The 17,640-nt window shown below is 39.4% G+C and overlaps 1 protein-coding gene across 2 annotated transcripts in view; it reads right to left on the bottom strand.

The window, feature by feature from the left end:
* The window catches only part of RAB3C (RAB3C, member RAS oncogene family), a 278,339-nt gene that overhangs the window by 37,698 nt on the left and 223,001 nt on the right, over positions 1–17,640 (bottom strand). The gene's annotated exons all lie outside the window — the stretch shown is intronic.

Raw genomic sequence — 17,640 nt, forward strand, 5'->3', positions numbered from 1 at the left:
TAAATTATCTGGGGAAATATATTCTTGATTCCACCTGGACATCTCAGAGTCACAGCATATTTTATCAGAACAATGCGACCTTTCTAATTCTGATACCTAAGTTAATAATATATTCCCTTAGCAACAGTGAGATTTGGCAGGACTGGAGAAATAAAGACAGAACTTCTAAACTCTATTCTTTTTCCTCACTTAATCTTATGTACACAGAATATGAAAAATGATGCATTCATAATGAATTAGGGTGTAAAATAAATTCCACTCTTGGAAACACTTTAAGTAACAAATGCTAATATATTTTTACAAACGAAGTCAAAAGTTTCTTTTAAAGGATCTCACATCTGATCAGATTTCTTTATGTAATTAAAAGAAATGATCTCTTTGTTCCTATAGGTCTTGTAAGCCAGGGGCTTGGAAAGGCCCTGGGTAGAGAGCACTTATGTTAACAGAAAAAGTTCTCATCCTGGTAGTAAAGCTAGAAATCAGATACCCAGAGTGAGATTAGTGACAAGGGGTTCACCAGAGAGTGTCACAGTTGTGTAAGGAAGGACCTGGGGCCAGGGTGTTAATGACCCAGCTTCTGAGTTTCCTGAGGACAAATGAGTCCTTGAGGAAATGTGGCACTCTTCTGACCTGGGCCAGTACATCCTACTGCACCCCTGACTGTATAAACCCAAGTCAGGGTGTCCTTTTGTGAAGGTCAGGAAGGTGCATAACTCACAACCTACTAGCTGATTCATGTCCCTTAACCAAATTAATGGAATGCTTGCTTCTACCACTAAACACATCTGAGTATCTCAGTTCTGCTGACATAATAATAACCCATGGGGTCTCAGGCTGCTGTAATGGGTTATACATTTATGCACATACAACATTCCCTGCTCCTCAATGATTTATAAAAATATATGACCAAGAAGAATATACTTATTTGGCCATGATTATATGAGATCCATCCTCTTCATTTGCTCTTATATAAGAAATATTTCAATGTAACCTCAAATGTTCTAAATTGTCGGGAAATAATGTAAAATGAATATTTTCTACAATTGCTAGGGAATTACAAAGAATCGTGATTTTGAAATCTTAGAGAGCCAAAGGAGACCAGTTTTCTTTTTAATGAAATAAAAATTGTGGTCTAGAGCATTTGTGCTATGATGAACAAAAGACTGATTTGCCATTAGAGTTGGTTAATTTTATGATTGAAATTGGGGTTGCAAATGTTCAATGTTTGGCTTTGGTTTTGACTACTTGGACTTCCTGATGTTGTTCTGCATCAGCAGAGCAGGGAAGGGAGCTTTAGGCACAGTCCCACCATCAGCAAGAGGAGATCAATGCCATGCTGGCTGATTTGTGAATTACCACCTATCATAAAACCTAACATAAATGATAGGATCAAAACTATTTTACAATGGCCAAGAACAAAAGGATGTAGCAAATTAAATTATGTCAGCTTCTTGTTGCTTTGAAATTCCTTTCATGCATTCTGAAAGATTTAGCTTTTTTTTTTTTTTTAAGTTTCAGTGCTTAGTGCATGGTAGGTTAACATACAAGATCTGTTTGTATCTTCCCTTCTTAGGTCCTGTAGAACACTAAGTTGTTGCTTTGCAAGAAAATGTAAAATGATGGTCATTACTCCAAAATGAGTATTCATGTCACTAAAATGAAATTTATACCTCTTTCTGCATACACGATAACTTTCTATGCACGTACCAATAACTGTATGACTTTGGCAATATAAGCAGCTATGACCAAGTTAGTGCATGTACGAGCAATGAAATCTACATTTGGTCTTGCTGCATAGTGATCATAAGAAGCCATTGATGAAAAGGCATATCTCAATGTCACAGTTTTTTTTGAGGTGGAGTCTTGCTGTGTTGCCCAGGTTGGAGTGCAGTGGCTCACTGCAACCTTCGCCTTCCAGTTTCAAGCGATTCTCACGCCACAGCCTCCCCAGTAGGTAGGATTACAGGCATGCACCACAACACCCAGCTAATTTTTTTATTTTGTTTAAGTAGAGACAGGATTTCACCATGTTGGCTAGGCTGGTCTTGAACTCCTGACCTTAAGTGATCTGCCTGCCTCGGCCTCCCAAAGTGTTGGGATTACAGGCGCAAGCCACCGTGCCCAGCCGTAGATGGGTAAGTAAGAAAAATTGTGCATCTTAGAATTCGTAAAATGCTATTGTGTTCTTGATATTTCTTTTATGTAGGAAGGTCTAGGTTGAAATAAGAGCTCGGAGTATTCCTTTAACCAAGGAAAACTTAGAGATGAGGAAGTATAAACTCCATGAGTTGAGAAAGACCCACAGTTATGCATATTTTGTCTACACTGTAATAGGAATTAGCATCAGAAGAATGCTGGGATAGTAATTCAGTTCCCATCCCTTCCAACTCAGACTCCACAATTTATTCCGCCAGTTTGAGAAAGCTCTAATACTTAGTGAGTATGGGGAAGTCACTCTGAATTGTTTAGTTCAGTATCTTCATCTGTAAAATGAGGCTATTATTTTACATGCTCTGGGGCTGTTGTAGGCCAAATATGGTTTTAGGTAGGGCCACACTGTACTTTTTAAGTTGCAACATCTCGTTACACATAGAACACATTATTAGTCTCCTCTTGGGCAGCCAGCTGCTCCTCTTCCCAAATCCAGCTTAATTCATCATTTCTAATTCCTATAATTGAAATAATAATTGGATTTTTTTCATTAAAGAGTCTCAAATTTTGTTTCCATTCCATATCTCCAGGCTGAGGTTCTATACAAATAAATTTTTAACTGGGAGTAAATGACCTTCCCCTTATGTGTCTATCAGGGGTATGACAAATGTTTGTTGAATAAATCCTCCTTTCACATGGTATTTATATGTATTTACCTTTTCACCATTGGATGTATTTTGTGAAATTTCTTATTTGAGGGACGCATTTCCAATCATCTCATGAGAGAGACTGTCTTATTTCTTTGTTGGGTAGAGACACACACTGAAAGCGAGTGGCTGTCACCAAACAGTATACATGTGAAAAGATGATTTATTTCTGAATCACTGCAAAAGATCCTTTGGGATTTACTGTTAATCTCAACAAGATTAATGGAATCAGAAGCCATATGCTGGTCACCATGGTTACTCTGCAAATGGCAGTTAACTCAGACCTTACCAGTGCCAGATCATAGTTACTAAAAAGCCTGTTATTTACTTGCCATTTAGCTAAAACAAAACAAAACAAAACAAAACAAATACCTCAAGCTTTCTCTCAACATTTATGTATAAACGTAAAAAAGAAAGAGAGGAGGAAAGCATAATTTATCCCTATTTTGGTTCTTATCAAATATTAAAGAGGAGTCTCAAAAAAGCTGGGATGAGACATCAAGATAAAAGAGCTTTTGATATTTTATGATGTTTCACACATAAACAACTGAACTCTGCGCAGAATGAAATAATTTAAGTCTGAAGAGCTATAAACAAGTGAACAAACCACATTTCTACAATATTTCTAGTATTCCTTCTCTCCTGTTCTGGGTGTGTAAGTAATCGCCTATGAGTTCAGCCTCTTCTCATGGAGAATGACAGACTTTTGCTTAATCACAATGTTCTGAAAAACAGTCCACAAAATGCACCTCAGTGACCCACAAAAACAATTGTCGATTAGGGTCTGATTTGGGATGTATGTGGGAATATGAGGTATCAGAGAGAATATGACTCACTCTTCCTCACCCAGCGAGGCTCGAACAGATCTTAATAGCAGGCCCTTTCTAATTCTGGAAGCTAATATTGCTCTACTGCATCCATTTCCCTTATTCTTTTTAATATTTGGGAGCTTTGGCTTTTTAGTATCACAGCCTACTTCAAGTTTGTAAAGAAACTTCCCAACCTGCTTTTGCTCTTCACATATAATTGGCCCTTTTGTTATTTTTTTCACTTAATTTAATCATTTATTTAGTCAATTTTTCTCAACCTTCAGAGAGCTTTTAAAAATTAGCCCAACTCAGAAACATTAAATTAGAACCTCTAGAGTCTCCATCAGAGGTATTAAAAAGAAATCTCCAGGTGATTTGTATATGCTATCAGGGCTGCGTATTATTAGGATGATTCCCTCCAACTACTTTTCTTTCTAGTTTCTAAATAATCTATTTCTTTATTTCCTAGCTAACACCACAAAGTGCTTCCAGGTGATTTACAAAGACATATACAAAATAAAAAAATTTAATGAGAGTAATACTAAGAAACCAGAAACAGGAACATAATAAAGTCTGATTAGTTACACATGCTATAAATGCTAATAGGTAGTTTTAGGAAGTTTAGGGGGTAGGTCTTTTATATGTATATTAATTCATTTATAAATAACACATTAAAAAAGGAAAAATTTAAAAAGATATCCTTAAAAATGCTCTTCAATATTTGATATAATCTTTTATTATTTAGAAGAATAGGTTCATATTTTTTGGTACAATTGCTACATTCTTATTACAAATTCTAACAATAGTGAAAAGCTAAAGGAAAAATGATCAGAAATCTCGCTATCTCCACTATTAACATTTTGGTGAAAATCCAGTAGTAGGCTGTATTACAGTTCTTACTTAGTCATTATGTCCTTCCCTGCAGGTGTACCTTGCCCTACTAACTTTGGATCTGGCCAATGGAATATAAGGAGATTTGACCTGTGCCGCTGTGATTAACAGACATCAGAGGCATGGTGAGCTGCCATCAGCCCTCTTGGGTTCTTATTCTTCATCTTGGGAAGAGCCCATCCCAGAAAGGGGTTGCTCTGTCAGTTTGTCCCAGAAATGAGATGCCCCAAGGAACCCAGCTGAGTTCTGCAGACACCGACAAATGTCAGCCAAATCTAGAAAAGCCCAGTTTAACATAGCACCCTTCATAGGGCCTTGGCTTACCTTTCTAGCTTCTAGCTTCAACTTTCTAGCTTCTAGTTTCATCTCTTGCTACCCTCCGACTTCCTTCCAATTCTGATATGGGCTTTTAAATTTCTTTGATTTTCCCATACACTCTGTATTTTCAGCAAGTTAGGCCTGTCACTATAGGTGGTTTCAGGTTTTGTGAGGTCTAAAATTCATAAAAATTTGAGGGCCCAATTTAAGTAAAATGCAAATTACAAATACATAATTAAGTATGGGATATTCTGTACCAGATACTGTCTATATCCCCCAGGCCTTACCACTTCTGTGCTTGTTGGCTGACTTCCAACTGTCAGTATCTGCATCTCTTTGCTTTACAGCTTTCATGAAAGCAACGGAAGGTCACTCCCCCCATCAGGGAAGGTAAAATATGAAAGGAAAATAACACACTCAGGAGCAGACCTGAGCCAATGACTGACAGAAGTTGGAGTATAAATACCCCAGCTCCCTTTCTCCTCAGGTTGTTACCATACTGATTCTCAGAATTTTTAAGAAAGATTAAGCTCTGGTAACCCATAATGGTAGGTGGCTTGAACACAGACCTTTTATTGGCTGTCTTCCCTTTCACAGCCCACTTACCCTCTTGCTATGGGTATTTCTTGCACTTCCCACATAAACTACTTGTGCGCAAACTCCTGTCTCAGAGCCTGCTCTAGGGGAATTACTAAGACACTAAGAGGGGATTTGTCTTAGTAAGGGGCCCAAAGTTTAGCTGTGTTCTGGAGCTGGCAGTATGGCTCAAAAGTACTGATTATTAAATAATTTCATCCTTTTTTCAAAGAGCCAGTTTATAGGTACACCACTAAACTTAAGCTTCATTAGTTTTGCAAGAAATCACCTGTAGCCATCACATGTACCATCTGTCTAAAACACATTTATGGCTTCTGTGTCAGGCCCTCTTAGTCTCTTCCATCTTCCTCTGAGTTAGTTGCCACTCATGCAGGCCCACATATGCCTTGTACATCACTCACTATAACTTTTTCACTTATTCACATCCCCCCCTTGACTATAGGTACCATGAGGACAGAGACCTCAACTGTGTGTTCATCATTAAGTCTCCAGCATTCAGCAAAATATATGGCACATAGAAGGTACTCAAACAGTAATGTAGAATTAGAGATTGAATGAATGAGTGAATGACAAACTGAATACGGCAAAAATGCCTGACTCAGAATATAAGCACAAAATAAAAGAATTACCATCTTATGTGATGCCAGTGCCCCAATGCATCCCTTTTAGGGTGTGTTGCTGGCAGCTTCTTCCACAGAATCTTTTATACCCTGACACTGTCTGCAGTAAGGGAAGGCAAGTGTTCACCCCATCACAGTCTGCAAAGGACATCTGTGTGACTGGCTATTCATCCCCAGGCTGGAGAAGTCACATTTTCCTTTCTGATCTAGCACAGACAGACAGGATGAGGATATCTTAGGAGTTACTTAGCACTTTGACATTGTGGAAGAGCTGCTTTGAAGAACTCCAGTCCAGCACCTTCATTTTGGAGATGACAAAGCTGAAACTCCAAATGTGAGTGCCTGAGATAGCTCAACTACTTAGTGGCCAGTGTGGGTCTATATCCCAAGGCTCCTGTGAATGCTTGTCTTCAATGTGCTGTCTGCTTGCACAGGAGGGAAAGTGCCTACATTGTGTTGAATGTGGAACTTGGTAAGAAATTCATATGCTTGATTATCTTTTAAAGTAGAAAATAATATATCTCCTGGAAAAACCAAAAATGCTTCAATCTGCATAGATCTAGGAGTGTCAATTCAGCTGCATGTGGAAGCAAGCAGAACTGGATGTTCTGGAAGGATCTGTTTGATCCACCTCTCTGTGGTAAGTCTGTTGCAGAGAGCCAGTACTGAGAACATATTTTGAGAGCTCAAGAAGCAGTGTTCTTGATCCACCTAGTCCTGGAACTACCTTGCACCACATCCAATTCTCCCTTAGTCTAAATCTAAACTTAGACCTATTTCCATCATGCCTGTCTTACAACTTCTGATCTCCTAATTTTATAAAATGTCAAATTCTATTTTTTAAACCACATGTGTGGTAGAAACAACTGGACATTCCTTTTCTTCTATGCAAGGAAGAAAAACAACAGTAACTAGATGAAGCAAGGACCACCCTTCTGGACAACAAAGGGAGAGGAATGAAAGTCTGACCTAGGAAAACGTAAGACGTTCCTCAGCTCAAGAATGACTGGGTTATGCTTTCACAGGGCAAGGCCAAAGTCATGTTGTTAGAAATAAATATCCTTTTCTCAAATTAGACAAGATTTATATTGTCCTGGGGGAATTAGTGATCTTTGGCAAGATATGCTTCCTTCTTAGGTTAATGGGAAGGCAATCAGGCTTGTTGAAGGGGAAGCTAAACTTAGAACCCAGTACCTACTTGCCCTCACTTAGGTACCAGAACCTTCTCTTCCCACTTTGTATTCCTGGTGGCTGAGAAAAGAAGCTTCACAGACATTCAGACAAAGCCTGAACACCGAGGTTTGTGAGATATTAAGACAGGACCAAGGGAGTCCTATGGGAGAGTTGGGATTTCCAAGGAGAAGGAGTGGGACTTTGAGTTTGTGGATTTTGTAGAACTTTGAGATGAAATCTTCAGGAAAAGGGGAAGAGGGTATTAAGAGAAGAAGAGAACCAAAGAAGAAAACTCGCTCGGGCCTTTTGAAGACCAGGACTGTGAAGCCTCTTTTCTAGGCAGGGAAGTGGATATAGTGATACCTTCTCTTCCTCCAACACTAAACTACTCTTTTGAGATCCCACTGTCAGGAAAGATTGCGAAAGACTTCAAAGTGGGCAGAAAAGATGACTGGGGGCCCTGTTCAGCACACCTTTCCAGGTTATCTCTGCTTTTGTCATCTTTGAGCTATTTTATAGCTCTGTAGGTGGTGGAAAACCAATAATAATACAAGTTCTTGCAAATAGAAAGAAATGCCAATAAATTGTGTTTGGTGGCATGCATCTGATTCTTGCTCCATGGGTGTTAAACCATTTTGTAACTTGGTAAATTCATTTCTGCACTCCTGATTGCCTGTATGTGTGCATTCACTGAATATCCCCTTGAGCCTATGCGACATCTTACTGGTCCCTTCTTTAAGTCCAGAGTTAAATAATATCTTTGACATGTGTTTATTTTATATTTGGATAAAAGCTGTGGTTCTACCATATGTATGTGTGTGTATGTATATATATATATATATATAAATAAATATAAATTAACCATAACAACTTAACAATACAATGGCTAAGGAAGGCATGTGCTTGGAATGACTAGGCAACCTGTCTATGAGAAAGGGTGGTAAGCACTGTGACCACAGAAGATACCCAACCTGCAGCATGCATAAAGATCCATTGGGGAGCAGCAGTGAGAAACACTCCTGGCATGAAAGGCAGACTGGAGGCCTAAATGTCCTGTGAAGTTAGCAAGGAACACCTTCTGAAATGAGGAAGACCCCAGCCTTGCTAACCCATGTATGGAATATTGGTCACTCTAGTGGGAGTCAGTGTGGTGCAATAATCATAAATATATACTGATTGTACGAATAATATGTAAATTCAGACATATAACAATAAAGAAATCTTTGTGCCGGCCCTATGCTGAGTGCTTTACCTTTATTATTTCATTTAATTCTTACAACAACCTTTTAAAATAGGAACCATTGTTTTCCCATTTTGCAGATGAAGAAACTGCAAAATAAAGACTTACAAGGGTAAGTTACTAGAAACACTCCGATAACATATAACAGAACTGGAATACAAACCTTTCCAATGGAGTAGGAGCTCAAAGTCCTGGGTTCCAGTTTTTGTACCTAATTAGGAAAACCAAGACTATTTTCTCAGCTTTTCTGAACTTCTGCTTCCTCTTCTATGAGAGGAAAGAAAGAAACCTATACATTTTCCTGCCAAAATTTCTTGAGGATCAAATGAAAAATGTTCATGGAAGAGTTTTCAAAACCACAGAGCCACTATATGACTGGAAGGTATCAATATTACTGGTAAACTGATGTTATTAATTATTCACATGGTATTGATATATTATCTCAAAACCATTCTCTAAACAACACTCACTGTGATTTTCCTTGCTGTTTTGAAACTTTTAATTAGAAAAGGTTAAAGTGGAAAACAAAAACAAAAGCAAAATACTATCTGATTCTATTTCCCTTCAACAAATGCATTGTCAGGCATGAAGAAAGATATGGTCTCTGCCCTCAGGGAGCTTGCAGTCTGGCTCCACACCAAGACCTTGCAAATATACTTAAATTAGCAAGTGTTTGTTTATTAAACAACAGTGCACAAGACACTGGTGTCTACACCATATGGTGTTGCTTTTCAACTTTAGCAGGCATTAGAATCACCTGGAAAGTTTGCTAAAACCTACTCCTGTGCTCCACCCCTAGATCGTCTGATTCAGGAGGTCTGGGGTGGGGCCTGAGATCCTGCTTTTCCAACAAGCACCAGGAATGGGATGGGGAGGAATGAGGAGCAGGGACTGGACCTCTGGGAAGTGGAGAGGTGGGAATGTAGGCTTATACAACTCTTTCCACCCCCTTTTATGACCTTGGGCTGTGTCCTTTGTCATCTGCCCTCCTGCCTCCACCAGCCCCCATCTCTTTCTTTTTTCCTGAACACACAGTCACATCCAGGTTTTGTGAGAAGTAGGTTTGTTTTTCTTTTTTCTTACTTGCCACAAAAGAAAGATGAAAGGTGAGCAAAGCATTTTCTTTATGACTCCCTTAATGTTTGTTGATGATGTTGGGCTCAGAAAGTCAGTAGCCTTCAAGGATTAAAAAAAATCATGAGTCTTTAAATATTCATAAGTGAGCTTGAACCTCCATGTCAGGAAAATGCCTAGACTGAAGCAGAGGACCATGGGTACTTGAATGGGGCTGGGGTCTCTGGGGTGAAGAGCTGGGGGGCTTTCAGAAGGGCTGAGGGGTGAAGGCTGGTCAGGGGGCACCATGCTCGGTAATGGCAGTGGGAACCTGTGGTGCAGTGGAGGGAGGGTGGGTCTGGGGATTGGTCCTGGGGCCTGTATCAGTGCTTCACCTTTGTGAGTTTAGCTCTGACTGTCCTGGGGCAAAGTGAGAGAAAGGGGGTGGGACATAGTTAAGCTGGCCTCCCAGCCAGCTCTGTATCTTGGGGAAAGGGGAGGGGAGAGAGGAGGAAAGGAAAATGATATGCAGGAAGGTAAGGAAAGATTATTCTCAGGGCCCAGTAATGGACTTCATCGAGGACTGTTGTCCCTTTCCTAGGCCTTGGGTTTTGGTAAAACAGATTTGGAAGAGCCAGAACTATCTGTTTCCTTTCAACAGGACATTTACCTTTGTGACCCCTCTCAATAAATGTTTCCAAAGCATTTTTTTAATTGATTGTCATAAAAATCACTATAAAATCCTCTATCTTACACACACAGACACACACACACACAGAGACACACACATACACACACACACAAAATCTAACCTTTAAAATGACATTGCTTTTCAAATGAGCCAGAGCAAAGAGGTTTTGTCATTGTAGAGAACTCTGGCCTCAGGAAACCAAGAAATGAGAAAAGGCCAAGCTCCACAGTTGCCATTTGCCCTTGGTTGTAGAGAGTAATTGCTCTTCAGTCTTTCAGACCTCCTATCAAATAATGCATCCTGTAATGGGTTCAGCTGCAGGCTGTGCATACAAACCATAGCACTTTTGCTAGTATACTTTATCACAGTGGAGAAGTGGTTCATTAAACCCTATGCGCAGTTCAGAGGCTCAAATTAAGTCCTGGTCTTACTGTGCCTCGGTATGGTTAGAATGACCCATGTTCACACCACATTCCTTGGAGGCAGACAAGGCCATGGTTGTGCCGTTTTGGTGGGAGCAAATTTCAGAAGTGCACCATTAAAATAAGTGAATAAGGGGCTGGGCACGGTGGCTCATGCCTGTAATCCCAGCACTTTGGGAGGCCAAGGCGGGCGGATCACTTGAGGTCAGGAGTTCGAGACTAGCCTGGCCAACATGGTGAAACCCCGTCTCTACTAAAAATACAAAAAATAGCTGGGCATGGTAATGCATGCCTGTAGTCTCAGTTACTGAGGAGGCTGAGGCAGGAGAATCGCTTGAACCTCGGAGGTGGGGGTTGCAGTGAGTGGAGATCATGCCACTATACTCCAGCCTGGGTGACACAGTGAGGCAAGCTACAACTGATGCCTAAGAGCAATACATGAACTAAAAGATGTATCTCATGCGTATATTACCATCCATTATTGAAGTATACCAGTATCCTTCTATCACTGCTTTAGAAGGAAGTGTCCAATATTACCGGGCTTCTTGAGAAGATCATATTAACTAGTAATGATCATATCTCAAAACAAAACAAAACAAAACAAAGTAACTTCTAAGAAAACACACACACACACACACACACACACACACAAAGAGAGAGAGAGCACACAGAGTACTTTTGTACCAGTAGAAGCACTTTTGTCTCTTGACCACTATTTTCAAGGTGTGCCTGTTATTTGTTTGCTCTTGAATATGTTTCTTGCCCTCCCTGTGCTGTGTCCTGTATGCTAAGAGGCTGATCCTTGCAGTCTGTGTTTTCCTGGCTGCCTTGCCAGCTGGTTTCTGATGGGAGACACTGGCAGGAGACTGGACTGAAGGAGGAGGGGTGAAGCTTTGAGTGTTTCTCCCCGGCTTTCAGCAACTTCTCTAGGGGGGGCAACAGCTCTATTGTTCCACTTCTGCTGGGTGGCTGCCCCAGCCTGTGGGTCAAGGAACACCACAAATACCTGGGCTGCTTTATTGCTCCAACTGTTCTGCAAGCTTCATCTGCCACAAACAATGTGAAACGGAAGAACAGTAAATAATAAAGTTAATATAACTATCAGCTTTCCTAGCTGTCTACTAGTTTGCAGTATGTCTTAGCACAGGCTGCTATAACAAAATACCATAGACTGGGTGGCTTAAGCAACAGACATTTATTTCTCTCAGTTTGGAGTCTGGGAATTCGAAGCTCAAGGTAAGACTGATTCAGTTCCTGGTGAGGGATCTCTCTCTGGTGCAGAAAGATTTCTCTTGTGTCTGTTCCTACAAGGGCACTAATCCCACAGTGGTGTGTGTCGGTGGGGGGCACCCACATGACCTTGTTTAAAACTAATTACCTCTCAGAGGTTTGACCTCCAAATACCATCACATTGGGTACTGGGGCTTCAACGTGTGAACTTGATGAGTGGGGACACACACACCTGCATTCATTTTCAAGTTTCAAGGCCAGTAAGAGGGAAATATGAATTTGAGGAGTTTCCTGTAGTGTCTGAAATTCTTCCATTGCTTTTCTTGCCTAGATTCAATGATCATATATTGTACATTTTTCAATTTGTGCCTCTGCTAAGGTTTTTTTCCTGAGAAAAAGAGCTTTCAAAACCAGAAATCCTTTTTTCTTTCATCAAAAGTGTGCCTTCAAGGAGGCTTCAGGCACAAATTCTTCAGTGACATTTTGAAGTCAAAAGTACCTTTTCCAGAGACAGCCACAGTTCTCCAGGATGTCCTTCTATTTTTATATGAAAAGAAACAATTTTTTGGTCACAATTAAGTATTTCAAACTCAAAATAAGTATTTTACACAAGAATTTGATATTCCTTTTCATTCATACATAGTTTTTCAGCTACACTGAGTATTAGCATTCTCTGGGTATGTCACATGCTTGAATTTTGCTGGGCTTTTGCCCTTGCTGTGGCTTATGCTAGAATGTTATTTGGTAGAGAAGCTAGCAACATTATCATCTTATGTTAATGCAAATGCACTGGAGATAAAGAAATCCATGGCTACCAAATTTGGTACATGAAATTGGAGTTAGATGTTTGCTCTACAAATAGGATTTTTATGAACCTCATTTTTGAAATGCTAAGTCAAGAGAGTAGAAGAGTTATGTTGCTGATATTAAAAGATGTAACAAATTCTGTGGTTATGGCTAGACATGTTATTAAATACCATAATATTTCAAATAAAAGCAGACCATGGTGAAAAAATAAGAAAGAGCATCCACCACGTAGCAGAAAATAACTCAGTCAGCACAAAGCTTTTCAAAGTGATTAGGTTTCAGTTTAAATCAAATACAAATGAGATATGATAATATCCCTTCTAAGTAATTCTATTATTCACCTCATTATAAATTTCTTAATTGTGTTACAAGTCAAAGAAATTGGAAATTGAAAAGAATTCTTGGGCCACTTAATTTAGCTACCTGCCTGCATAAGATTTGCCCAATGGGTTTACTTAGCAGATCAACCTAAAATAATAAGGTTGGGGGATACTTCAATAATCTGATTTAAAATGTTAGTTTTATTTCCTGAAACAGATATCCAATTTTCTTGTCTTTAATTTTATCTCTGAGCAGTACCTTTTCTCATTTGGAGTCAGGAAAGAATATTTATTCTTTCTGCAACTTTTCTCTGTGTACTGTGTCAAATTCTCCAGAAATGCTGTATCATGTTTTGTCATTTCACAAATCATTTGTTTTGCCTATAGCCAACTAAAGTTATTTCTTTTTTTTTTTTTTTGAGACGGAGTCTTGCTCTGTCGCCCAGGCTGGAGTGCAGTGGTGCGATCTCTGCTCACTGCAAGCTCCGCCTCCCAGGTTCACGACATTCTCCTGCCTCAGCCTCCCGAGTAGCTGGGACTACAGGCGCCCACCACTACGCCTGGCTAATTTTTTGTACTTTTAGTAGAGATGGGGTTTCACTGTGTTAGGCAGGATGGTCTCGATCTGCTGACCTTGTGATCCACCTGCCTTGGCCTCCCAAAGCACTGGGATTACAGGTGTGAGCCACCGCGCCTGGCAAGTTATTTCAAATATCTCAGTAAACACTAGAGTTTTAGAATTTTGAATACATTGGTTTTGCTGAACAGAGTCTGTATTTTTCTACATTTACTATTATTTATTTATTCTTAAATTTTTTTTTATTCTACTGGAGAGTACCCACTGTGCTATGGACTGAATTTTGTGTCTTCCCCCAAATTCATATGTTGGAGCCCTAATAATACCCAATGTGATGGTATATGGAGGTCAAGCCTCTGGGATGTAATTAGATTTAGACAAGGTCATATGTTTTGCCCCCCCACCATTGTAGTTTTAATCCCTTTATAAGAAGAGACATAAATCTCCTACTCTCTCTCTACCATGTGAGAATGCAAGAAGGCATTTCTCTGCAAACCAGGAAGACAGCTCTTGCCAGGAACTCACTCAGCAGGCACCTTGATCTTGGACCTCCCAGACTCCAAACTCAGAGAAATAAATGTCTGTTGCTTAAGCCACCCAGTCTATGGTATTTTGTTACAGCAGCCTGAGATGACTAATACCTACTGCATAGTAGCTGCAACTTAGCAAGGGGGTTTCAGTGTTCTCAGAGCTCACAACATATATCCATTTAGCTGAAATTAATCTTTCTAAAGTTGATACATTATGATGGGAAAAACTCTGGCTATATTAACTCTCTAGGCAGAGACAGATCACCTTCAGTCAGAAAGGTCTTGCTTCCCATTTGCAGAGACCATCCAGGCCATGATGTTTTTTTGTCTGATATGCTGCCTGCTGCTTTAAAAAGCAAATCATCCCAGGAAAAGCAAGAAGCAGCAAGTGTCTAATGGATTCACATGAGATACAGATTAAAGCAACCCTTTCTTGTTTGTTATTTTTATTTTCCCATTCTACAGAAGCACAGAGGTGATTATATTACTCAGGCGATTCTGGTTGCTTAGAAAATACCACTATTCAAATCTTGCTAAGTCACCAACGCATTTCCAATTCCTCCTCCCTGTTGGTACCTCTGCATTCTACCACTTACCTTCCTTTGACACTGGCATATGGGATGGGTGGTTTCTGCTCAGTGAGGTCCATTGTGATGAAAGCTGTCTGGTTTATTTGAGTGGGTGTAGGCTAAAGGTACCATTATTGATTTTGGCTACATTCCTGTGTTTGAAAAACTCAAGCAATGGGTTTCCATCTGATTATTCTAACACAGTAGTTCTTGAGTGGGGGTGATTTTGTTCCCCAGTGACATCTGGGGAACAAAACTGTCTGGAAACATTTTTGGTTGTGATGACTGAGGGAAGGAGAGGCTACTGGCATGTCATAGATAGAGGCCAGAGATGCTATTAAATATCCTTCCATGCACAGGACATCTGCCTTTCTTTCCCAACAAACGTCCATAGTGTCACAGTTGAGAAACTCAGTTCTACCAGAACCAAGGGTTTTCTTTTCTTAAATAATCATAATAATCCTTAATAATCCAGGGAGCTTGTGGTTCATCTTGGTATGAAGTAGTACAGTTTGATGAGCACTGTTTAATACTAAATGTGTCCAAGAAAATCAGATTTTTATTCAGTTTCTTCTTCCTCCTCTCACTCTAAAATTGATGTATTGGCTGCCTGAGTTCCTTCTTCCTCATTAGAATAACAATAGCTACCATTTATTCAGCAGCACTTACTATGTACTAGGAACTTTTCTAAGAATTTTACATATTTGGTCTCAATATTCAGCCCTATGAGATGGGACTAACGTTATCATCATTTTACTGTTTAGTAAAATAAGGAACAAAAAGTTTAAACAGCTTGTGTAAACTTGCAAGCCAGTGAATGGAAGTGTGGGGCACAAACCTAGGGAATCTGGTTTCAATGTCAGCACCCTTCACTTCTAGGCTAATGTTCAGTTCAGAGAATTAGATTCTCCTCCTCTTTCTCTTTTACATATTTTTTCCACCTTCCCTTACAAAATTTCTCTTGGCTACAAAGAATCTGTCTACCCATCAGAATACTTAAAGGAACAGAAAAAAAAAAAAAGAAGGGTGCTAGATACCCATTTACTAGAAATTAAAATATTTATGTTAGAAACCTGGTTATGTATACAGACTTCATATATATACTCCCTGCCCCACACCCCTTCCCTCCTATACTTTCTCATGGTGGAGTCAGTTTTCAGGGTGATATACTTTGTAGCACACCACTTATACCTCCTCACCTTTGCCAACTCAGGCTGAACACACACTACCTTCCTAGGAATATTTCATGCTACTCCTCTGCTTTTTATGTTAATCACTCTTCTTCATACAATCCCAACTCATCATCTGGGAACATTTTTCTATGTTCTCTGCCTTGAATACTATCTCTTTCTTTCCTTTTCTTTTTCTCTCTCTCTCTCTTTTTTTTTTTTTTTCAGATGGAGTCTTGCTTTGTCACCCAGGCTGGAGTGGAGTGCAGTGGCGCGATCTCAGCTCACTGCAACGTCTGCCTCCCAGGTTTAAGAGATTCTCATGCTTCAGCCCCCTGTGTAGATGGGATTATAGGCGCGCACTACCACACCTGGCTAATTTTTGTACTTTTAGTAGAGATGAGGTTTCATCATGTTGGCCAGGCTGGTTCTTTCTTTTCTACAAATTCAAAATCTGTCCATCTTTCAACTCCCAGCTCAAGTTCCACCTTGTTCAAGTGCTGTTTCCCATCTTCTTGGTATCTATACTGCCCATTTGGCTCTTAATTCTAAAGAATATTATTTTGTATTGCTATAAAAGCATTATATATGAGTATTTTTTAAATTTCTGAGTTATGGAGTTAGATTCTTCAAAATAGGGAGACTTGCTTGTAGTCTCTCAAGTATTTAACAGTGCCTAATAAGTATTTAGTTTATAATTGAATAAATGAATGAATGAATGAGTACACTTTGGTGAAAATGAACCATTCTAGCTCTGAAATAAAATTTACATATCTGAATAAATTAAAGCTTAAATAAATTTAAAAATACCTTTGCCTCTCCCCAGTTTTGATCTTTTTACTACTGCAATATCTAGTATGTACAAACAACATGGAACATTCAGTATAGGTCAATGGATGTTGTGTTAAAAAAATAAGGAAAGTGACCACACAAAAACATTATCTTTAGGCATTTACTAGCACAAACTATTGATTAAATTTATTTTTATTTTATGTTTTTCATAGAGGAGTCATGGTTCCTATATGTGGGTGTTCTTTTTGCAAGAAAGGATGTTAGTTTAATGGTGTGTATGAACATTGCTCTGGAGAGAAGCTGCTGTTATTTTAATGATACATACATACATACACACACACACACATATGCACCCCACTGTGTACTGTGACTTTCTCTCCCTGGCATTCAGGCCAAACCAGCTTTATATTAACATTCTTTCCTAAACTTGCCTGTATTGCAAATAAGGTGCTAAAGATGTGTTAGCAATGGTGCTAAATAAGACAAAAGCCTCTCTGGGTGTAAGAAAGCAACTGTGAACTTGTGATTTAATGCTCAGTCCTGAGTGGCTTGCTCATGTCCCTCCCTGGGTTGAGAGTGTGCCTGTGAAGGAAGAAATCTGAATGGAACAATTCATTCCTGAATGGAGCAATTTCTGGGGATTCTGCAAGATTAGAGGCCTGGGGGAGGCAATAGGAATGCACAACACACAAGAAAGAAAACAGCCTGCTTCTAAAACCTGATTAAAATCCATGGGGCTCCTGGCATTTGAATGTGGAGACAATTAAAAAATATAGCTGGTCACTACTTATTGCCAGCTATCCTAGAAAGGAAAGGAAAAGAAAGTTGGTGATCTTAAGACATGCCACCAATGATTTCTATTGAATAAATCTACCTACAGATAAAGGGATTTAGAGAAAGAATAATTAGCTAAAGATCCTGATAGATTTTAAGAATTTCACTTTTTTTTTTTTTTTAAGATAGAGTCTCGCACT

This window comes from Pan paniscus, chromosome 4, assembly GCF_029289425.2.
Source record: "Pan paniscus chromosome 4, NHGRI_mPanPan1-v2.0_pri, whole genome shotgun sequence".
In the NCBI taxonomy this organism is placed as follows: domain Eukaryota; kingdom Metazoa; phylum Chordata; class Mammalia; order Primates; family Hominidae; genus Pan; species Pan paniscus.